Source organism: Ambystoma mexicanum, chromosome 2q, assembly GCF_040938575.1.
Source record: "Ambystoma mexicanum isolate Mex_15411 chromosome 2q, UKY_AmexF1_1, whole genome shotgun sequence".
In the NCBI taxonomy this organism is placed as follows: domain Eukaryota; kingdom Metazoa; phylum Chordata; class Amphibia; order Caudata; family Ambystomatidae; genus Ambystoma; species Ambystoma mexicanum.
The window spans coordinates 654,623,870-654,648,201 of NC_090924.1; positions in this window are offsets into that span (position 1 = coordinate 654,623,870).

Sequence of the window (24,332 nt, forward strand, 5' to 3'; positions counted from 1 at the left end):
AACAGAAATTAGTCACCAGCATTGCCTATGCTTTGGAAAGCTCTTATTCTAATGTGGATCATTGGGCCAATACTCTGGAAGGATATATTTGGCATTGAATCCTAGGATTCTCTAATCCCATTCCAATGCAGGCAATTCAAATTAAGCTTGGCCTAACCTCTGTGAGCACTGTTATAAGTATGAATAAAGGAAAACTAGTCATAAAGGTAATATGCGACAAATCACGATCAGTGCTATATATGTTGAGAGAGGACATGCTTATGGGTAGGTGTAGCCCCTTGAATGAGTTTAGAATGTGCAACAAGACTTTATTTGTAAAATAGTTTGGCCCCCAATTGTTCGGATGGTCGGGGGTCTTTGTTAGTGTCATTCAAAAAGAAAGCCCAAGAATGGAACTGGGCACAGAACTACAACCATATTGGGAGGTTAATCTTGATTCAGAATTATTGTAAACTTTTTATTCGTCATCAGCAAGCTTTAGACTGTTTGTCTAACTGTTTTTCTGTATTACTGCAGCTCAAATGTAACCCTCCTGCTCGAACGATGTAACCAAGAAGGGCGATTGTAATCAAGCCTCTTACCTAAATATTGTGAATATTACATGTATGCGGGCCAATGCAACCTATGCCCACGCCTGTGTTGCAACTAAGACATCTTCCTGTAACAGCACCTCAATGCCCCTGGGCTGTGTGAGCGCTTTATAAATACAAATTAAGAAATAAAATAAATAATGTCAAAAACGTGTGCATTACTGGAGAAAATCAGGCTCCCAAAGAGGCATCAAGCATGCTATAATCAGAGCATAAATTGCCTTCTTTATCATGCCATCGACAATGATGAAAACAACACAGCATTACTTTTAAAAATGTACCACGATCTCATCAAGCTTTTTATCCTTATTCGAAAAATCTTTGCAACCATCTCCAAGAAGGGCGATTGTAATCAAGCCTCTTACCTAAATATTGTGAATAATACATGTATGCGGGCCAATGTAACCTATGCCCACGCCTGTGTTGCAACTAAGACATCTTCCTGTAACAGCACCTCAATGCCCCTGGGCTGTGTGAGCGCTTTATAAATACAAATTAAGAAATAAAATAAATAATGTCAAAAACGTGTGCATTACTGGAGAAAATCAGGCTCCCAAAGAGGCATCAAGCATGCTATAATCAGAGCATAAATTGCCTTCTTTATCATGCCATCGACAATGATGAAAACAACACAGCATTACTTTTAAAAATGTACCACGATTTCATCAAGCTTTTTATCCTCATTCGAAAAATCTTTGCAACCATCTCAATGAATTCTGGATATGCAAGATCTGGAACCTTAGACCTAAAGTCCCCTCATCTTTAAGCTTTTCCTTGTTACTGCCAGCCCACACTTCGACAAGCCCACTGGACAACCTTGGCCCTTTCCAGACTGATTATGTACTATTTGACATCAAAACAGTAGGCACTTCAGCTCTCCCAATGACTCCTGCCCTGCTTTGATCTCCATCCTTCTATCTGAACACCAGCACAGGACCTTTTATCTGATCCTCAACAAATTCTTCTCCCAGAGCTCCAGGAAATTTGCTATTGTGAGTCTCTTGACTAAGAAGCCTTCCTTCGACCCTAAGCTCCACTCCAAAAAAACATCCCCTCTCTAATGTTACCATGATCGGCAACATTATAGTGAAAATTGCTATCAAACAGCTTCTAGAAGGGAACACACCATCGCCTGGACCAGTCAGGCTTTCAACACTCTCATGGAACATAGATAGCTCTCTTAGACATCAGAGAAGATGTCCGTAAAGAACTAGACTCCAACTAATCATCCTTCCTCATCCTCCTTGACTAGTCAGCAGGGACGTCATTTTGGGGTCGCCAGAGGTCGCAAGAGCGACCGCTGACGATTGGCCAGCGACCTCTGTCAATCTCTTGCGACCTCTGGCATCCGTCCAATCAGAGGAGGGGGCGTGGCCACAGGGATCTTCATTCCGTGCTGTGTGTTGCTTGTCCTCCATTTTGACGTGGTTTTGTTTTAAAAGATGTGCGCGGCGTGCTCCTGAGCTCCTCCTGAGTCCTGTGCCGAAGGCCCAGTGAGTACAGTCTCAGGTCGGGGTGGGCTGGCTGTGTGTGAGTCGGGGCGGGTGTGTGCGTGGGGATTTGTTGCTGCAGCGTGTGTCTGTGCACAGCCCTCGCCTGCGGCCACGGCGCCACCGCTGCAGGCCCAGGCTGACTGAGGTCGGGTGTGTGGGTCGGGTGTGTGTGCTTCGCACACCATGACACACACACACCAATGCCACCAACGGTCCGGAATTCGCCTGAGGCCGCCGCAGGCCCAAGCACTTTCCCGATCCCTCATCTCCTCACAAAGTCTGATGCTACTTTGCTGCGGTTTCGTGACCAGTGTTGGTCTGTTGGATGGTGCATTGAGCCAATTCGGTGCTCATGTTCTGCCCTGCCACAGCCCGTGCACTTAACGTTCACTTGGAAGTTAATGGAAATCAGAGAACGAATTCCAGTGCTATGATCTGGTGAGTCTCGTTCTTTTGCTAATCGTTGTTTCAATAAGGGCATTCATGATTGTACTGGGTATTTGAAAAGATTACTTCCTATGCACCTTACATACTTTTTTTTTTTTTATTGCGCTGGCTTTCCCCCCTTTAGTTTTTGTAACTGAGTGCCATCTGTTTTTGGTGTGGCTCTTTGTTTACATTTCAATGGTTCGATGTTAAGGTAAAGTTTGAACCAACAAGACTGTATATATAACACGTTCAAAAGATTTTCACTGCAATTGCTTTGACACGAATCCGGTTTGTTTCTTTACGGGATATAGCATTTGGGACCGGAACGAAGTCGGCCAGCCACATCCATTCTTCCTGTTTACTGGCTAACCATGACAGTCCCACCACAGCCTGAAGCTTTTTATTCGTGATAATTGTATTATTCCTCAAGTCTTAACAGGCCCTCCTGGCCCATTGGCAGACTGGTTCGTTCCAAAACAGTCAGTCAGCCGGCAGCCGCTGCCACAGGGAATTCATTGCCATTTACAAGTGTGTCACTTTTTCATTGGCGCCCGAGACAATGTGATGGCCCAGTCCCTGTCCAACCTTGATTAAATGTCCCATACACTACGAATCAAAATACGCACTTGACGAGCATTCCCAGAACGACATTGGGGAAGCTGCCATCTATGCAACACTTTCAAACACATTACACTTTTATGGAGCTGATTTATAAACATATAAACGTTCATACACTCATTACATGAATCTTCTTCACCTTGGCAATACCGGCTGCTCACACACGTTCTATTAAAAAACACACAGCCCCAGTTCTAATCCTTCCTACAAGTAATGCTGAAATGAGAAGCTCGTTTATTTTTGCCACCCTAGCAGCAGTAAACGTGAATGTGTCTTGGGCCTAAGAAATGCTTCTTTTGCGTGTGGAAATATTGCATACGCCTTGGATAGATATTTCAGCAGAATTACATTTTAAACATATCTATGTTGGACGTTGCTTTAATTTTGTGTTGGACTTTGCTTTAATGTTTAATGTAACAATTTCATGTAATTTATCGATTTTGAATCTGACTGTTGTTTTACTAACTGAGATATATCGATCATGTTATCCGAATTAACTACTGAGTAAAGCATAAGGGTAATTCCAAAATTATACCGCAAATGCCATAATGGTACATGTACGTTTTTTCCAGCTACAAACTGTTCTTGCACTGAAATTCTTCAGTTTTACCAGCAGAACCGAGACGACCGTGGGGATTTTTGTTCATACACTTTCCATGGCAGCATGGACCTTGACACACTGCTACATATGATGATCCATTCGTGTATGAAATGTCACAATATAGTGATTTCGTAACCATATTTTTCTTAGTGTACTGAGTGATAATGCTTTACGATGCCACTTGTCACGCGGGGGCGTGGTCAAATGACATCACTCAGTGTGATGTCACACAGGGGCGTGGTCAAATGACATCACTTCCTGTGATGTCACTCTTGGGGCGTGTCATTGTGATGTCACTTCAGCTACCCCTGGCATTTTGGTGAAATGACGTCCCTGCTAGTCAGTGGCCTTGGATATGGTGGACCACCACATCTTACTTCACACATCCACGATAGGTTCAAAATTACAAGAGGCAAAACACTCACCTGGCTCAGGTCCTTTCTCTCTGCAGAACCCAGCAAACCAAACTTGGGCCATACCTTTCGCCTGACTCCCACCTTGACTACAGCATACCCCAGGACTCATCACTCTTCCCTCTACTTTTCAATGCCTACATGAGACCACTTTCAGAAATCATCAGTTCTTTCACTCTGGAATTGCAAATGTTCACCATTGACACCCAACTTATAGTGAAAGCCAATTGCTTTCAGCTGTCACCATGTTAACCACATGTGTACTTGAGCAAGCTCTCCCCAAATGGCAACACATATTTAACCCTCAGCTCCTTCAACACTTCAGCTGTCTCACTTGCCTGCCCCCATTCCCTCCAAGTACGTGTGAAATCTATGAGTCCACTTTGATGACAAACTTTTCATGCACTCTCAAATCCACCACCTAATTAAACCATGCAACCTGCAATTCAAATGAAACTAACAAGGAATATTACCACCTACACCTTCACCTTCCATTGGGTTTCCCTGCTCAGTGACATCATTTTATCTAGAACTGATAACGCCAAGCCCCTCTACTCTGGCATGCCCCAATCCTGCCTCTCTAAATTGAAAATTATTCAAAACAAAGTCACTTAAAAGATCCCCCATCAAGACTCATGACCACACATCTCCTGTGCTGGCCGAACTTCACTGGTTCCCCAGCACCTACCAGATCAAGTTCAAGCTGCACTGTCTAACACACAGGATCCTCCTTGACAAAGGGCCTGATTACATCAAAAGATTAATCAAAACCAGCTGACAAGAAATATCAGATGGTGAGACTCACCTCTTTTACACATACCTAAATAATCTAAGCAACGCTTCGCCAACTGCTTCTTTGCAATCCTCGCTCCCACCCACTGGAACTCTCTTCCCTAACACCTTCATCATGAACAAAAACATGTTTTATTCCGACCCTCCTTCAACACCATTCTCTTTTCCCAAGTATTCTTACTCTCCTCGCCACCTTTTGGACTGCCCCTCTTGTATCACATGCTCTCAAACAATCCTGTAGATTGCATGGCCATGTTACAAGAGCGTTAAAGAAATAGGTAGATAAATATCAGATTAAGGAACAGTTAGTTTACTTGGCAGAAAAAGGTGCCAGCAGTGGGGGTTGAGGCCACTAGAATGATTTACAAATGTTGTATACCCTTGAGCCAAAGGATAAGCTATTTATTTATTTTTAAATTTGTTTATTAGTGAAGTTGTTACAGTGTCAGCCCGTTAGGCACATCACAGATGTTCAAATTAAAGCTTCACATCAAAGTCATAACAATGAATTTAGATACATTAACAAACATGTCTAACATTCCTATCCATTAATCAGGGCTTGCATACATCAAGTACAGATCATTGATGTTTCAAAGTGGGACAACATACCAGTTCAGTGATTCAGGCAACTCCGTTCGGTTGGTGGCAGTAAATCGGGGTATGGGGGGCAGGAGCCCTAAAAGTGTGACATATTTAAGAGAGAATGTGAATCAACAGTAGGGCAAACCTTCAGGGGGGTTTATCTTCAGAGGTGTGGAAGATTGTTACAGTTAGCATTTTCCAGGCCTCAAAAGTAGTGTCAGCGCTTTCATCATGCGCCTGCATCGCTCTAAGCCATGCTGCTGTTTCAGCCCCACACCAGGTTTCAAAATCCTTACACCATATAACGCATTGTGGGCCCTGCTGATGTTTCCAGGACATGACCAGATGTCGTTTCGCAAGGTCCATACATTTAGAAATATGTTTGTATTTGCCAGGTCTAGAATATATGCCCAGAAGACATTCGAGCGGGTTCCAGTGGCATCTGGTTAGATCAGCCTTCATACAGGCTTGTCTAAATTGGGACCAGAAACTCTGCACCTTAGTGCAATTCCACAGCATATGTATTAGATCAGCGTCATCCAGGTGGCACCAGGGGCAGGTAGCTGGCATGCCTGTGTTAAATTTGGCAACTCTGTACGTGCAGTGGAGTACATTGACCTGGATTAGTCTAAATCTTGCATTCTGGGATACATTTTTAGTAAACCCTACTGCCAGCTCCCATTGTTTGTCTATAAACTCCAAGCCTTCATCCATTTCCCAGCATGCTTTCAGCTTGGTGTTTCTAATGCTAGACCCATCAAACAGATATTCTTACAATCTGGACACAGGTCTCCAACCGTCTTCCAGAGTGTACATCAGGGCCACAAACAGGCTTTCCTGTTGTTCCGCAGGCCATACCTTCCATTTATTTCTGGCCACACTTGCTACTCTCATGTGTCTCCGAAATTGGCCCTTAGAGAGGCCCTCCCACTGTATCAGGTTATCCAGATTCCGAAATGCCCCATTCCCGTACATGTCACCCCATGTGTATATCCCCAGTGCCTCCCATCACCTTGCAGCCCCCAATTCTTCCATATGTGTACATACATCAGCAACAATTGGTACATTGTGGGAGTAAGGATGTCGTAAGCAGAGTGGTCTGACAGATCTAGACCAAATCCCCTGGTCCAGTCTAATAAGCAAGGGTTGCAGACTTATGCAATGGCTCAGGAGCCTGAGAATCTCTTTCACCAGTGATCCAAGTAGCTCGAATTCAGATGTAAAATTGTCTGACAGCCATTTTGTGACAAAACTTAACTGAGCAGCCAGATAGTAGAGTTCCATTCTTGCCAGTTGTACCCCAAGATCCTTGTTTGTTGTTTGTTTGTTTATTCATTTCTAATGCGCACCAGACCCAAGGGTATCAGGGTGCAGCAGTTACAGGATATGCAAAGCTTAGGTTCACCAGTTACACAATAAAGTAATTTACAGGACATAGACAAATCACATATACAAATTGTTACACAGTGGGAATATTACAGGGCAGAAAAATCAAATATATACAATAGGAGAAAACATCATTACAATGCAGGGTGCTCGCGTGGAAGGGGCTAAAGATCAGAGGACTTGAGCCAGTTTATGGAGTTGAGTCGGAATGTCAGGTAAAGTTGATCTTCTCTGATGGTATGTGGCAGGGAGTTCCATAGTTGGGCAGCTTTGACGGGAAACTACAACCACCAACCTTTGAAAGCTTAAATCTAGGGATAGTGAGACAGTTGGAATTAGTAAGTCTTGTGGGTCTAGTAGAGGTTCTCCTATGGAATCTGTCAATGAAATAGATGAGGGCTGCATTATTCAGTGCTTTGTGGGTGAGGGATGCGGTTTTAAGCTGAATTTTGTTGAGGGTGAAGAGCCAGTTATTTTGGCGCCTAATTATAGTTATGTGTGGTTAACTAGTCACTCCGAGAGCTGCTCTTAAGGCATTGTTTTGGAGGATTTGTATCCTCTGGATGATCGATTTGTTAGCCCCGGTATATAGGGCATTGCAATAATCAAGCCTCAAGGGTATAAGGGCTTTGGCCAGGATAATGCAGTTTTTGTTAGAGAGAAAGGGTTTGCCAGTCAGTTCTAATGAGCTTGCAAGTGTAAGCTGTGGCAGATGCCATAGCGTTCACTTGTTTGGTAAAAGAAAGGGTAGAATCGATGTAGAAGCCAAAGTCTTAACCTCCTTCGCAACTTTGATGAGGTTGCCATCAATTAAGAAAGAGGAGTAGACCTGGTCTCATTTTTTGAGATTAGTGTGGGTTCCCAGGATGACGAGCTCTGTTTTGTTATCATTCAGGCATAGACCATGGCAGCCATCCATGCCTGGATGATGAGGTACACTCTATTCACCAAGGCCAAATCCTTAACGTAATCCCCAGAAAGTGGGAGTAGAATCTGAGTATCATCTGCGTAGTTGGTGTAGGTGATACCAAGATGGTCCAGATCATTGAAAAGGGGCTTAGTGAATATATTGTACAAAGTGGGGGAGACACAAGATCCCTCGGGCACACCACACGTGATAGGGATGAGGTCTGCTGCTGCTGAAGGGGAGAAAACCCTCATGGTTCTATTACTTAGGAATGACTCAATCCAAGTTATAGCGTCTTTGGAAAAGTGGGCAGCTAAATCCAGGTGGCTGCATAAGACCTTGTCATCAACAAGGTCAAATGCCGCTGATAGGTCAAGCAACAGAAGGAGGGCAGTTTTCCCTTCATCTCTTAGTTCATCAAAATGGGACTTAAGGTCGATAAGGGCAGACTTGGTTCCATGTAATGGGCGGAATCCGGATTGTCGTGCTCCTAACAGTTTGTGGTTTTCCAAATATTTTTAGAAAATTTGGAGGTAGGCAATCTTGTCAAGGATTTTTAAGAGAAAGGGCACTGTTGTGATGGGACGGTAATTAGTAGGTATAAGTGGGCTGAGGGTTTGCTTTTTTAGCAGCAGGAGCACCCATGATTGTTTGAGATTCGTGGGGATGATACTGGTTGCTAAGGAGGCATTGATGAGTTTGGAGATGAATGGGGCAAGGGCTCTTGCTGCATCCTTTATCAACTGGGTTGGGCAGAGGTCACCCTGGCTGTTGAACGGCTTAAGGGAGAGTATAACTTTTTCTACCTCCAATATGGAAGTTTTGGTAAAGTTAAATCGGGCAGGGGAGTCGGCTGCTGGCTCTTTGGGGTGTTGGTCCGGGGCAGATTTGAGCCTGTGGGATATAGATTTTATTGAGGCCTTTTTAAAGCTATTTTGTTTTGGAGGTTGAATACTTTGTTAGAAAGTGCCTGTTGTATGTCTGAACACCAGGATTTATCCTTGATGGGTAGGCACATAACATTACATGCCAGTTTGCGTCGTTTGGTGCCCCAGGGAAAGTCTCACAGAAGGGCGGCGTCCAGGGAACGAACGAATGCAGCATCTATATAAAAATGGACATTCGTGAATCCATACAGGGAAGGACCACTATCTTAATTATAGCAAACGGCCCATAAGAGAGACTGGTAGCTGAGACCAGACCATGGATCTCTTGACACTCTCCACCTCCACCACATTATGTTTTCGACATTTTGACTTTCGACATTATGTTTTTCGACATTATCACTATAAACCGTATTTTGTGTGTGCACGTCTATGGGCGTGTGTGCAATTCAGATCTCCATGTATTTAAAGGACTGAGTCTCCCATTTCACTTCTAGGTCGGGCAAGGAAGCCATTTCTGTTCCTTGCATTCCTGCCATGGGAAAGAGGCAGGATTCCTGTTTATTAAAGGCAATCCCGGACAATGTTACAAATTCCTTTAGCATCTCCAGTACAATAGAAAGATTATGTTGTGCCTCACACAAGTAGAGCAGGATGTTGTCTGCATATGATGATATGAGGTGTGTGGACCCACCAACCCTGATGCCTGCTTCCAGATACTCCTGCCGTAGGTAAATGGCCATAGGCTCTAGTGCCAAGATATAGACCATAGGCAAAAGTTGCACCCTTGTTGGGTTCCCCTCTGTATGCTCCATGTTCCTGATATCAGCTTGCCCGACTTCACTTAGCCGTTGGGGATGTATATAGAAGTGTTAACCAACAAATAAAGTTGGAATCCAAACCGCTGCAATGTAGCAATCATTCACTCCCAATACACAAATCAAAAGCTTTGACGGTGTCTAAGGACGCAACCACATATTGTTCTGTGTCAAGGTTAGTTTGATCGATAATATACTAATCGACAGAGGTTCAGGGCAGTGTTGTAACCAGGCACAAACCCAGTTTGGTCAGCATGTATCAGGGATGAAATAGATTTCTGGAGGTGTGCAGCCAGTACAGTCCTGAGTATCTTGGTGTCCGGTCAAAGTTTCGACTCAAAAGGGTCGAATGACAAAAGGGTCGAGTCAATTTGACAGAAAACAAAAGGATCGAATTTGTTTTTTAAATGTCTTTTTTTTTTGCTTTAGTATAGGTAAAAAAGGTGTTTTTACACCGAAAACAAGGGATTGGGGGGTGAGGGGCAAAAAAATTGTTTAATTGACTCGACCCTTTTGTCATTCGACCCTTTTGAGTCGAAACTTTGACCTATAACCGAGTATCTTCACATCATAGTTTAGCATGGCCAGGCGGCGGTAAGAGTCACACCTCTCAGCAGCCTTACCAGGTTTAAGGGTGGGTATAATCAGTGTTTCCTGCATGCCTCTTCAAGGACTGTTAATAATGTTCAGGCCAGGGTGAGACAGTATGCTTTATAAAATTCTGCCGGGGGCCATCGCTCCCTGGTGTTTTGCCAGTGGAAAGGGAAGTAATTGCCTCCCCCAGTTCTTCCACAGTAATGGGTTGGTCTAGGAATTCCCTCTGGCCCACAGTAAGCTTCGGGAGCCGAATCGACAAATAGAGCCTCAACGATATCGTCCTGGGGTATTGGAATATCATGTTTATGTAATTGCGTGTAAAAGGCAGTGAAGATGTCATTAATAGTTGACTAGGACCGCCAAAAGGCTCTGGACTCGCCGTATAGCAGTTCTGGGGTGCTCACATTTATGTAGCCAAGCTAACAGTCTGCTTGATTTGGCTCCCTCAGCGTGCCTCCAAGCTATTCGCGGAGCATAGTCATATTTAGATAGCCTCCCCATGCTTGCTGGCATCTAAGGCGAGTCTCAGCTAGTTCTTTTTTGAACTACTGCAGATCTGGGCATGAGCCCTCCAGAGTGTTTTCTATTGACTCTAGTTCTTCCCTTAATTTCCTGCGAATGCCCCCTGAACTAGCAATAACCTCCCCCATACTACCACTTCCATGGTTTCCCAAACCACACTCCAGCTATCCACGCTACCAATGTTTTCATTCAGGAAATTCTTCAAAGTGTCTTGTAGTTTCTCCCTGAAGAGGAATTCCCTCAGGGCGCCGGTGGGCATACGCCACGTCGGATTTCGGGATGGAGGTTTGGGGGCTTCTGTACTCCCAAGATGCTATCAAGGGGGAGTGATCAGGTAATATACGACCTGTGTATCCCCGCACTGATAAATTCAGCCAGTTGTCCAATTACAACAAAGAAGTAGTCAGTTTTGGTATGCAGTTTTGTGGGTGGACGAGTAAAAGGAGTAGCCTCTGGTGTCTGGGTGCAATTCCCTATATACTTCTGCTAAGTCTAACTCGAGTAAAGCTGTGTTGAAGGTTTTAGTGGCCGGTGAGGGACCTCCTGGGGGGGGCAGGTTCTGTCTAGCCTAATGTCTTGCACGCAATTAAAGTCACCACCCCAAATAAAGAAGACGTCCCGTCTTGAGGCAATGCAGCTGCATAGTGTTTGAATGTGAGCTGGTATCATATGATTAGGGAAGTAAGAGTTTACAATGCATATCTGCCTATGTCCATGGTAGCCTCTCAAGATCAGGTATCGACCCTACTGGTCTTTGTCCAGTTCCAATTGCTGTAATGGTAAACTGTCATCTAACCACGTGAACACTCCTCTAGCAAATTTATAAATTGTTGCACCATAGCCAAACGGCCCCCAGCGATTTAGAATTACCCCCTGGTCTTCTGCCAATAAGTGGGTTTCTTGAAGTAAGGCAATAGATATCTTCCACCTTCCCAGAAAAGACTTCACCCTGTTCCTATGGATGTAGGATCCCAGGCCCGGTATGTTCAAAGTTAGTAGTTTATTTTGCATCAGCACCAGGCTATAAAGGACATTATTGCATCAGCCACCCGGCAGCCGCACCTATGGATCAACACGTCATGCGCAAAAAAACTACCAAGCACACCCAATAGCTGCCAGTTCGCACAGTATGATTATATGGGGCACACATTTGTGTTCTCCCAGTACCACCTTTCCACCCATGATAATGCGTTGCAAGCCATTTAACATAAACTATACAAATGAAGCAAGAACAATGGGCCCCCATGCATGGGGAGCCAACAAAGCCCAACAGAAGTCCTCCGTTCGGGCACGCCTGTATCACCCAAGCATTCCACAGCTCTTGGGTGGCAGGCCCAGGGACCAGCAACAGGCTGGTAACAGTCATCCATGCGGACTGGGGTCAGTCTTTTGTCACTCATTGGGCGACAGTGCCCTCTCCCACTGATATGAAGCATTGCCACCGGCAGGTGGGTCAGCTGCAGTGAATGATACTCCTCCAGTCTCAAGGTCAGTTTGCATGATTCCGTCACTTGTTCAGTTAGTCAGCTGCAGTTAGTCTTTCTCATCAATTAGTTTATTGCAAAGTATCATTTTACGCACAGGCACTGCCCTACGTTGGTCAAGTTCCAATCTTACTAAAGCTGTTTCTTAGGGGTAGTGGGTCAGTGGTCTGGGTCTCTTTTCTGTTGTTCACGTTGTTGTGCTCCATCCTCATATTCACTGCCTCTGGGCTACCATAAAAGAGTGCCCTTCCATTGTATAGGATTTGCATTTTTGCCGAGTACATGACCATATATTTGAGCCCCAGATGTCGGAGCCTTGCTTTAATAGGGACAAACGTGTTTCTCTTCTGCTGTACCAGGGGCATGTAGTCAGGGTAAACAGTGATCATTGAATTATCCCTCTGTATCTTCCCACCTTCTCTAGAAAATTTAAGAATCACCTCTTGATCTCTGAAGTTTAAAATTCTGGCTATGTCTGGCCAGGGGTGTGACCCAGGTGGTGGCCTCTTTTGTAGTGATCGATGGGCTCGCTCAACAGCGAAGCCCTGAAATAGGTTCCCAGGTCTGATCTCCTGTAACAGCAAGTTTTCAAAATAGGTGGCGGGGTCCCTAACTCGGGTAGCCCCAGGACTAGGATGTTGTTCCTGCGTGATCTGCCTTCCACATCTTCGGCCTTTCTCTCTAGTGTAGAATTCTTGGATTTGAGCGTTTTGACCCATAAGGCCAGATTTTTGCTGGTGGTGAGCCTGTCGTCAAGAGCGTTTCTGTCATGGTCGCCCTTTCCGCGAATGACGGTAGTTCTTGTCTGAGGAATTGTGCATCCACTTTTACCTCCTCAATTTTGCCTTCCAGTGAGGACCGCAGGGCTGCAATAGCAGCCAGTATTTTGGCATCTTGGGAGTCAGGCTGAGATGTTTGGGCTCCCGTCTGTGTTTGATCCTTGATCTGGTCCACTTCTCTAGGTCTGCTCTGGTTGGCGAAAGACTCCATTATTGATCCCTTGCTTTTGTTCTTAGAGTGTGACATTGCAGTGGGTGATTCTGGAGTAGGGAGCGTAATATTAGAGTGTGGCATGCTCCGACAATGTGGCAGTAAGCCACGCAGGATGGTGCGGCCACACAAGCACGTGCAAGAGAGGTGAGAAGCCGGCACAACAGCAGCATAATAACGCGGGAAGGGCTACTCACTTGTTTTATGAAGAGAGGGGCTCAGGTTACCATCGGTGGCTAACCGGTTCACATATCTGGACAAAAGCACGAATAGAGTGCTTGCTTTGGTATCTGCGCAGAGCCTGCTGACGCAGGTGTCGAATCCTGGAAGGGTCAGAATAAACGTTTCATTCTTCCGAGGTCAATAAATGAACACCACACCCACACACCGTGTATAATAATAATGAGCAGCTCTCAAATGCCTGAGGGGTTGTAACACTGTATAAGTGCTGTTTTATTTTATTATGTGCAATGTGTTTCTTTTTCCTTTCCCCTGATCTCCGGAGAGGCCAGTCAGCCTGGCATGCATACAGATGCCCAAGCCTCAATGTTGAAAGGACGGTGGTCCCAGTATTCCTTCACAGCCTTTACATTACTGAGCCGATAATTATCCCTATGTCAGCGCCCTTCAGTCCTCCCCCCCTTTCTCCCCCGACACCATTTGGGGGGGTTGCACCATAAAGTTACACCTCTGGGAGGTACACCTGAGGTTTCCTGTGTTTTCCATTAACAGGAGTTTCTTGCTCTTGACCAGTACAGAGCTCGCACTGGCCATTTGACAATATCCGTCAGTAGGATAGAGGGGTCTGGGAGTGGTGCTCATCTTCCATCCAAGTTATTACAGCCTCTCTATCAGGGCATTTCAGGGACTCAGCATTAGCCATCCCCGCAAGTGTCTGTCAGTACGATTGCTCAGGTGCAGGGAGACACTTCATTAGTGACTGGGTTCACTTAGCTGTCTGCATGGCAGGTAGGCCTTTTGGTTCCCTCTGGAGATTGTTCTGCAAAAAAGTGCCAGCACAGTGTTCTGGCGGTGTCTAGAGAGTTCAGATTTACTAAGGCGAAGGTTAGTTCTCCTCCGTAAAGCACCTTCATATTAACTGTTTAGTGATCAGTTTTCTTTGCAGTCTAGAGTCTTTCTCAAGACTACGGAATTTATTGGGTCCTCCTTCAGTTAGTTTATGTTCCCCTAGGGGATTTATCAACCATGGGGTACGGGATAGGACCAAGCACCTGGCGCTTCTAGCAGGGAGATCAGACATCGTTATGATGGGAACGTTTGGATGTAAGATAAGTTTCTCTTTGGCAAATTTGTCTCTTAAGGGTCAGGTTTATGTAAGTATCTCCCCATGGTCATGGTAGCAGAGTACTTTTTTCAGGGGTTCAGGAGGTCTGAGGGTCTCCGGCTTTACGGATTGGTGAAGTTAACCCATCCATAGGTTTTCAAGAATATCTTTTTGTCATCAGTGTCCCATGGTTGGGCTCTCTTTTAGTCAGGATGTTATTTAGCACCTTTCTGCTGGGTTATGTTAATGTTAAAGGACATTTGTACCGTGCACTATCACCACCTGAGTGGTCCCCTGGCGCTCTGGCTGCTCTGAAAGAGGAGGGGAGGTTGAGTTAGTGGGAGGAAGCAGGAAAAGTGCAAGTGATGTGCTGTTGGCGGCCTCAGCCCGGTGGGTCCGTTGGCTGGGCCTGGGATGTTTGCGGCCGGTAGTCATCGTGTACTGTTGTGCGAGTCTATGTGTATTTTTGTTTTGTTGTTGCAATGTAGTGATGTTTGTGCGGTTTGTTGTGCTGTAGGTTTTGGTTGTGTTTGGTTTGGAGTTTGAGAGGTGTATGCAGAAGGGGAAATTGTTAGTGGGGTTCCTTACTCCTCTGGCCCCCACCTCTATCATGCTCTCTCATAGCGCCCCCTGTCCTCCCTTCATACTCCTGTGGCCAGTGCACCTGCCTATGTCAACATCTCAGGTAGTGTGGTGATTGCCAATATCTCGACAATTCCAAAACACTGTGGTACATGGCGGTAACTATGGGGCGGGCGAAAGTGTTGGTGGGGTTGGCTGGGGTAGTTGACTCAGTCTCTGTGCATGTCGCCTGTGTTCCATTCTATCAGGTGTCACCCGTCCAGGTGCAGTGGGAGCTTCTCTTTTGGTTTGGGGTTGTCCGTGTCCTTTCCAGTTTAGTCATCCTTTTTCCTGTTTCAGTTTTCAGTTTTTAGTCTGTGGTGTTGAAGAGCCAGGTTTTTAGTGATTTCCTGAATTTTAGTTGATCTTCAGTGTTTCTTATTTCTTTTTGAATGTTGTTCCAGGTTTTTGCAGCTAAGTGGTAGAAGGAGGTGCCTCCAAGTTTTTTCTTGAGGTATGGGTTGAGTTCCAGGCGGATTTCGTTGCTTGATCGGAGGGGTCTCGTTGGTTTGTAGACTGTTATTTTCTTTTGTAGGAATTCTGCTCCTTGTCCGCTGATTGCCCTGTGCATTATGCACATTGTTTTGAAGGTGATGCAATGTTTTACTGGGAGCCAGTGTAGTGTTTTTAGGGCTGGAGTGATGTGGTGTCTTCTGGATAGTTTGAGGAGTAGTCTTGCTGCTGCATTTTGGATCCGTTGCAGTTTCTTCAGGAGGTATTCTGGTATTCCGGGGTAGAGGCTGTTTGCATAGTCGATTTTTGACATGATTAGGGTGACGATAGTGAGTGTTTTGTGCGTGAAGGAGAGGAAAGGTAGAATTCTTCGTGCCGTGTAGAGGGGGGAAAAGCATTTCTTCACTGTTGCATTTATTTGTGGTTCTAGGGTTAGGGTGTTGTCCATTAGGACTCCCAGATTTTTTACTAACTTCGATGGTGTTGGTGCGTTTCCCATTTCCGTAGGCCACGGGATGGTGGTGTTGTTCTCAGGTGTGGTCTCAGGTGTGGTCTCAGGTGTGGCCCCAATCTTCCATCTCTCTTCTGCCTCCAGAAGATGTAATACTTTTCTAGGGTTTGGGAAGGTTTGCTGGTATCAGGGGTTACATATGACTGTAGACAATGGTGTACTTAGGGACAGGACCTGGGGTACACTCTTCTGGGTGCACAAGATCCTCAAGTCTATTGCATTTTGGCTTCACCTGAGCTAGGATGTCCTATAACAGGTTTATAAGGTGTTCCTTTGACTCCCGTTTGGGCCATCTAATGAGGTTTTGCCTTTCCAGCTCTGTTTCTCGAGGGTAGTCATGGGATATGTTTTGTTTCTAATATGATTTCTTTCTTCAACACATGGGATGAATCCAACAAAGCTTTCACCCCTCGGGGGGGTGGGGGGGTAATTTTTTCTTTATCTCCAGGAGAATTTAAATGTTTAACTTCTTACGTTTACCATCTAGATTACCTTAACATGGTATGACTTTAAGTGTTTTAAATGTTTGATGTTGAAGACAGAGGAGCTTATTACTCTTATGCTTTTTTCCTGCCTATTATTATAGGAAGGCTTTTGTCTGGTATCCCCCCCCCCTCTTTTAAACCAGTTGGTTTTGGTGGTGTGTGAGGAATGCCAGAATTGGCACATCTTCCTAGTTCTTTGCAGTTAGGACTGTTATACCTTATAGGACAGTTATTGGGGCAGTTTAGCCTGGAGGAATGCATTTTGCAATCAGTTGCTTTGTCAAAATAGAAACATTTACAACACTTCTTCTCCTATTATTATGGTATTGTCATTATTGTATTGATCATGTTGTAATTTGTATGATGCAAGGGCTTCAAACTTGCATAATAGGAGCCTCCTATCTTGCCATATAATGACAAATCCCCCTCAATAACGTAAGAAGGGGGTTTAGATTCTATTAAAGACAGGGAGGCGAGTATTATCCCACCCTCCCACCCTTGATATGATATGGCATTTATAGCGCTCCTATGCACAGGTGTTTCAAGAGAAAACATTATTTGGTTTGTTGTTCTTCTCATCCACCCACCCTTCTTTGTTTGTTGTTCTTATAGCTTCGGGCTGAGATGTTTTGTTCAGGAACATTGGTCACAGTTACAAGATGTAGAGAGTGCGTGATCCGGAAGCTTTGCTGGATTTTGTCTTCATAATTTATCATCTTGTCGGTGCAGTTTACGTCTGGCTCAATACAGCTACAGAAAGAAGAGTTGGGATTGGAGTAAAGGGCTTATATAGAGGAGGGTCCCTGCTCATTGGTCTCCTGCAGGGCATAACCTGTCCTCCATGATGGATTGGGGAGTCCCCCATTACATTGACATTGAACTCTATTTAGTTCTGTTTATTAAACTTTGTTGTTTGGAAAATAAATCTTTGCTGCTGTGGTTTCAGAGTAAAGATTGTACTGCATAATACTCGCCTCCTTATCTTTAATAGAATCTAAACCCCCTTCTCACGTTAGTGAGGCAGATTGGTCATTGACCCCATCTCAATTCTCCACAGATAAGTACTCCCTGGTGGGCAATTACGCAACACAAGACTTTCGGCCAGTTAGCGACCTTTTCTTTCAAAAATGTGTTCCCACAGCATATTAATAACAGTTGCCCACACGAAAAGTATGTGTGGGTAGGATCCTTTTGCCTCTGCACATCTCCACCCAGATACGGTTATCCAACAAATTCAGATCCTTTATCTTTTCTGGAGTCCAGTATAGTCGGAAGCAGGTATTGTCCTGCATAAGTTGGCCAACTACGCCAATACTCACTTTCCAGATGTGGCTCAGTAGCTTTCACCAATCATACGATGAGATTTGGAGGCCTAATTCCCTTCTCCGGCTTTCCGAATTCTTGGTTTTGTACATGTAGATGGGATGATTTATTTTGCAATGTCCCCAAACCCATAGACAGAAAGATTGCCTTTGCAAGTAAAGCAAGACCTTTTGGCTGACTTTGCTAATGGTTGTTTTTTGGCGACGTCAAACGCCAGCGTAACCGCAGTTGCATTGTTTAATGTTCTCTGCTGGCAGCAGCATTTTGATTTTGGCATTTAGCATTTAGCAATCGATACGTGTGGACGCTGGCTGCCTTGCACAGACAAGACTAACCGCTCTACCGTGCCCCGGGCAGAGCGCGCAAGCTCCCTCAGCCAAGTCTAAAGTTGGAGTACGGGTTTACCGAGGGCGTGACGTGACTCTGCGGAAAAGTATACATCCCATCAGTGCAACTCCCAAATAAAAACGTGTGGCGTACTTCCTGGTTGTGTGGAACCAGCATTCCGGGCTCGCTCTTAAAATCGGGACGTGTCTATCCAATATTCTGGCTGTTGGGGGACTTGCTAGAGTTTTCTCGCGGGAAATTGAGAGATTTCGCTGACACATGTGACAGAAACTGTCGTGGGCCACCGGCCTTTCAAATGCATAGGGCTGTCGGGAATTGTGTCACTGTGTTTTCCTGCAGTCCATTTCTACTTCCTGCCGTGGTCTTTCTGGTGGGACAAAGGCTTGGATGCTAGGCAGTTCCACCAGCAACTTTCCGAACAGGGCGATCTGTCTGTTTACACAATCACGCACCGGTACGCACGGCATATCAAAGCACGACCGATTGCAGCTCAAGCTGCGACCACTCAGTCGTTCATTCCAAACCTGTCCATTTTTTTGTAGCTGTACCATATGTTCTAATAAAGGAGACAAGTGAGCTTTTCATGCCCCGAGCTGGAAAAACTCCAGCGCACTGCATCTGGCTTGCAACATCTGCAAAACCTCATGTTCTCGGGGTCAAATACCGGTGGGGGTGACCCAGCCCTTCCGCTCTCTGGGGCTGCATAAAAGAGCTGCACGTGTAATTGCCGATAATAACCTGTTTGATGACAAAGTGCTTTAAGAAGCCCTCCGAACGGCACGCGTTCAACAAAGATACCCCTTTACTATCATTGTCACTATAATTATTATTTTAACTTTAGAAGTAATCCCACAACACTGAGCACCAGCCTAGCAGACCAGACATCCCTAATGGAGCTTGTTAACTCGGTGATAGGGCAGGTAGATCAGAGAATGGCTGGCACGCCAAGGGTGCTGTTCAGCACACAGGGGAGTCACAGGCAAGCTTAAAATGATTTGACTTGCAGATGGACAAGGTTTCCCATTTTAGAGTGCTGCTTCAATCTCGCCACAGTTTGTATTGTGCCACACGTGCACTCTGCCTGGCTAGGGCTCCTCATTTAGATTGTGTTACACACAAGGCTCAAGTCGAGGGTACGCCCACCCACTTTTTGTCAGAGGGAGCCCCAGCTAAAATGAGAAACATTGGATGTCCTCTTTAAATTTATGAATTAAAGCCGACCTCTGGGCTCAGAACGCAGTCGTCAGGTTTGCAGGTTGGACACTTCACCACTGCATTATATGACCTGATGATAAATAGCAAACAACATTTCGGTACTGCAAGTTCCAGGGAAAACATGTTTATTGGTTCTTGGAGTTTAAAACATGCACACCTTTTAACGTTTTCAAAAACACTTTTAGAAGAAAATATTCTCTCTCGGTTTTGTGTTTGTGTTTTGATCTTAAGAAAGGCAAAAGCCTTTCGTCCTCTGCAATTTGGGTGATTATGCAAAGCCAATTTAATGAAATGTGCGTTATTCACCTTTATATGCTCATTCATGGCGACGTCACATCCCATCGCGTTTGTTGCTCAGTCCCCCCACTTTAATTTTTAGGACTTGACCCCTGGTTACACATAGCCACACACATCTGAGATGCACACTATTTGACTACACCCTACCCTAAACATACCTCACTCTTGACCCCAGTGCCATGACCCATAGAATACAGCGGAGTCCCATGCAAAATTCGGTCCAGTTCACATAACTTGACTCTCCTAACAATTTGCCACAGCAGCCACCCCACGCCTGATAATACGGGCTGCTCTTAGGGATTCCCTGCCTGCCTTCGATCAGGCTAAAAATGCACACACACATTTTACCACTCCTCTCACTACTTCTCAACTCAACTCAACTGAGGCCATACCAGCAGGCGCCATACAAATGCCAAATAACATAGCATAGCATAGCATAACATAGATGGGTGTACCGAATAGCATATTTAGAATCAAGTCAAATCCCAAACACCTCCTTAAGTATTTGGACAAACAGAAAGCTAAATCGTTATAAATCTCGTTGCAAGTCTGAAAAACAAACGTTATTAAAAAAAAAATAATAATAATAAAGAACTATTTAAATATGTATTCACCTGTTTCTTTTTTTTTCTTCATTTTCATTAACTCATCATCCTTATTTTTATTGCACACAAGCCAGAAACAAAAAAGGAGGTACAAGATGTAAAAACATAAGAAAGGATGTTGTGTGTGCAAAGCCACTGCGGCAGGCTGCAAAGAACAGAATGGGCATTACGATTTGCAATTCCCAGTGGGAATCACACACATTGCAACTTCTTGTGGGTGATGGGCTGCCTGTGGGCGCACGCCCAGGGGTGTGAGGTGGTCCCCTGTGGTGTGGGCTGCCTGCGGGGCATGGGGAGGAGGGGCACACCCGGGAGGGCACCCACTGCCAAATCGCATGTATAACTCCACACACACCCCTCGGAATACACGTACCCCGCTCGCGACGGGCCAATTGCGTGTATAAATCCATATGCACCCCTCGGAATACACGTCCCCCGCTCGCGCCAGTGAAATCACGTGAAAAAATCCACACGCACCCCCAAAATACATGCAGGCAGCCCATCCACCCTCCCCATGCCCCACCGGCAGCCCATCACCCCTGGGGATGCCCCGCAGGCAGTCCATCCACCATGGGCATGCTCCGCAGGCAGCCCACTCCACAGGGGGGACTTTTTCAATGTGTTTTCGCTGGCGCAAGTGGGGTACGTGTATTCCGAGGGGTGCGCATGGATTTTTACACGTGATTTCACTGGCGCGAGCGGTGTACGTGTATTCTGAGGGGTGCCTGTGGATTTTTACACATGATTTTGCTGGCGCGAGCGGGGTACATGTATTCCGAGGGGTGCGTGTGGATTGATACATGCGATTTGGCTGGCGCGAGCGGGGTACGTGTATTCTGAGGGGTGCGCGTGGGTTTTTACACAAGATTTCGCTAGCGCAAGTGGGGTACGTGTATTCCGAGGGGTTCGTGTGGATTTTTGGGGGGGTTGTTTGCTGATCCACTGGCTTTTGCACCATGTACTGGATTTGTGCGATGTTTTTGGCACACAGGGCGGGGTTGGGGGCGTAACTGGCGCTGCCGCAGGGTCGCTGTGCTACCCTGCGCCACGGCTGATTGTGCATGTTAGTATCCATGAATACGCTGTGCGCTAAAATGGGTTTTGGCGCACGCGGCTGGTGCAGACTGTTGCACGTGAACTCTGTGCGCCAGCCGTGTGCGCCACTTGTGCGCTAAACTCTAGGAATTACCCCCTCTATGTCATGTTGCTACGGCAACACAGATTGGAGTATAAATCTGTGATAAAAATGGAAAAATGCAAGAGATAACTGTAAGATGGGAACAACTATTCTTAGCTACAAGAGAATGTGACCATCGTGTGTTCTGGAAAATTGACAACCATGGCCAATGTTCCTTTAGCTCAGATTATGACAATTACACCACACGTGTGGCTTTCCCATTATAAGGTATTATATAGCAATCTCTCTTTTGGGCCGATTCCTTTGGGGAACTCTAGCAATTTTGTGTGTGAAAATCTTTTTTTTTTCACCAATGGTGATTAGTCATACTCGAACTCCAAAAAGGAGGGAAGAATGGAGCCAAATAATAATTAGTGGGTACGGTGCACATCATCCTATAGGATGGGGAAGCGCCTGCGTGGGTCCGCCCACGCTTCCGATAATTAAGAAGAAGAAGAAGGCTCCCCGACCCAATACTTTACCAATTGCTTTACTCAAAACTGAGCCTGCAATTTGGATCCAAGCGTTGACCAAATGTTTCAATGGCATCAACAAAAAATGATAATCTTCCCCAGTCATGGGAGTCGGCGGAAATAGTTCAGATTTTTTAAAAAGTGGACCGAAATGATGCATCTAATTGTCGTGCAATCTTGATTAATGGCTTGAGTAAAGTTTATGGAAAGTATCCACAGAAGAAACGTAACAATTGGATAACTGAGAAAGTCATCTTCAATCATGCTTAGGCGGGCATTCAACAAAGGGTGGGCACAATTGAGCAAACCTTGTATACATCCCTTGTCATGCAGAAGTAATTGCCCAGAGAAAGTTACCTTTATATTTGTATATAATAAACTTAAGAAAGCTCTCCATTATGCTAATCAAACGATTTTATGGGACAACTTACCTTCTTGAACTGTTCAACCTCAAATCCTTGCTGGCATGAAATCACTATACATAGATAACCCGGCACCATTTAGATGGGGGCAAGAGGGGAAACAAACATACCCCTTTATGGTCAAAAACGATATATGCCAGGGAGGTGTATTAGCCCTCTTGTTCTTATCATTGTGCATCAATGATATAACTCCCCAATATGGTAACCTTGCTGGTTGATACAATGTCCCTTAATAATGAGAATTTTAATATACTATTGTTTGCAGACAATGCGGTTGTCTTGTCTGTGACACTGATGGCTTCAAGAAATGCATTTAGTGAATTTGACAAATTGTAGGAGTTGAAAACTTGTAACAAAATCAGCCAAAACTAGACAGAATTGAATTAAATTATTGATTAGACTACTAAACCCCTATCTAGTACTCATTAACACATTCTTTGTATCTTTGGATACTTTGTTTTACATCAGAACTGCGACTAGTAAAGAGCAAATGTATCTGCTACTTATCAAAATAACTTTATAGTTAAAATCACCAAATGACACGGGGTGGGGTGAAAGCATTTATATGTTCACTCATATAGTACAATTGATACACTTTTTTGATTTGATGCAAATGTATGGACCAACAAGTCAACAATCACTAAAGGTATTTTCCACTATTAGCAACAAATACACAAACATTGTGAATAAAGCCAATACATTGCGATACATTTAATGTTAACGCATATTCATATGTTAAAACATCGATTAGGACACAGTGCAAGATGTGGGTTTTGGGCACTGTGGCAACAGTTGCCCAGGGGATGCAGAGATATTAGGACTAATGAGACTTTGGTGGCCCCAGGCAAAATATATTCTGCAATCTGATTAGGAATTTAATTATAAAATGTTCATTAACCCACTAGTTTAACATATACATTAATGATATGATTGGTTATTTATAACACGCTTAATACCCAGAGGTTTCTAAGCATGGACCCGGGGATCGAACCTGTGTTGCTCCATGTCATCTTACTTCCAAGGTGAGCACGTTGCCCCTAAACTATCCTCCCGAGACATATAATCTTCAAATCAATACAAATTATTAATGCCCATTAATGTTAATAAAACCACCTTATACATGTGCTAATACAGCATTAAAAAAAGCCAATAATTCCTACATATCAGTTCATATCTAGACTTCTTATTATACTTGAATTAAGTGTTCTTCTTTTTTAACTTACACCATATGAAGATACAATATGGTTTTTGCACAGGATCAAGATGGGCGAGTTCAGCGTCACCCACAACATGCACTCTTTATTTCCACTGAACAGTACATGAACACGCATGATGGCTGCTAAACACATACTACATGAATGCAATCTACACGTGCCTGTGGGCAGCCTTCCTAACAGGATGGATGCTGAAGGACCACACAGTGATCCTCTCCTTACAAGGAAGAACATGTATTCATTCACTCAAAGATGTGCTTTTCTGTAGAATGAGAATATTTTTACTTGCCATTTCTATTTTTAAAATGTAAGAACTACAAGGGAGGGTTCCCATTTGAGACATTATTTACACATGCGACATTGAAATCCATTCCCGCCACATACAGGATAAGAGGAACGTAAGGCCATGTATTTCACATTAGATGCTACAAATCATTGATAGAGATCAATCACAATCGTAAATTAAGTGCAATTAAGAATTCATTTCTTTTCATAGGAATCTGACTACATCAGCTTAAAAGTAGCTGCCAAAAATTGGACTACTGACAAGTGAAAAACATTGCTAATAAAAAATCAATGCTATTCAATATTGAGGGTAAGCCACGTGTTCTTCACATTATTAATGTAGCCAGCCACTAAGCAATACAACTGATAATACATCTTCCCTTAGTTATGCTTACTTTACATGCAGCTTGCATTACATCCGCAAGGCTATATGAAAAGAAGTGTTTCGCTTCCATGAAAATATCAGAGCATTATACAATGTCAGTGAGCATTTACAACCAACCGAGCCATTT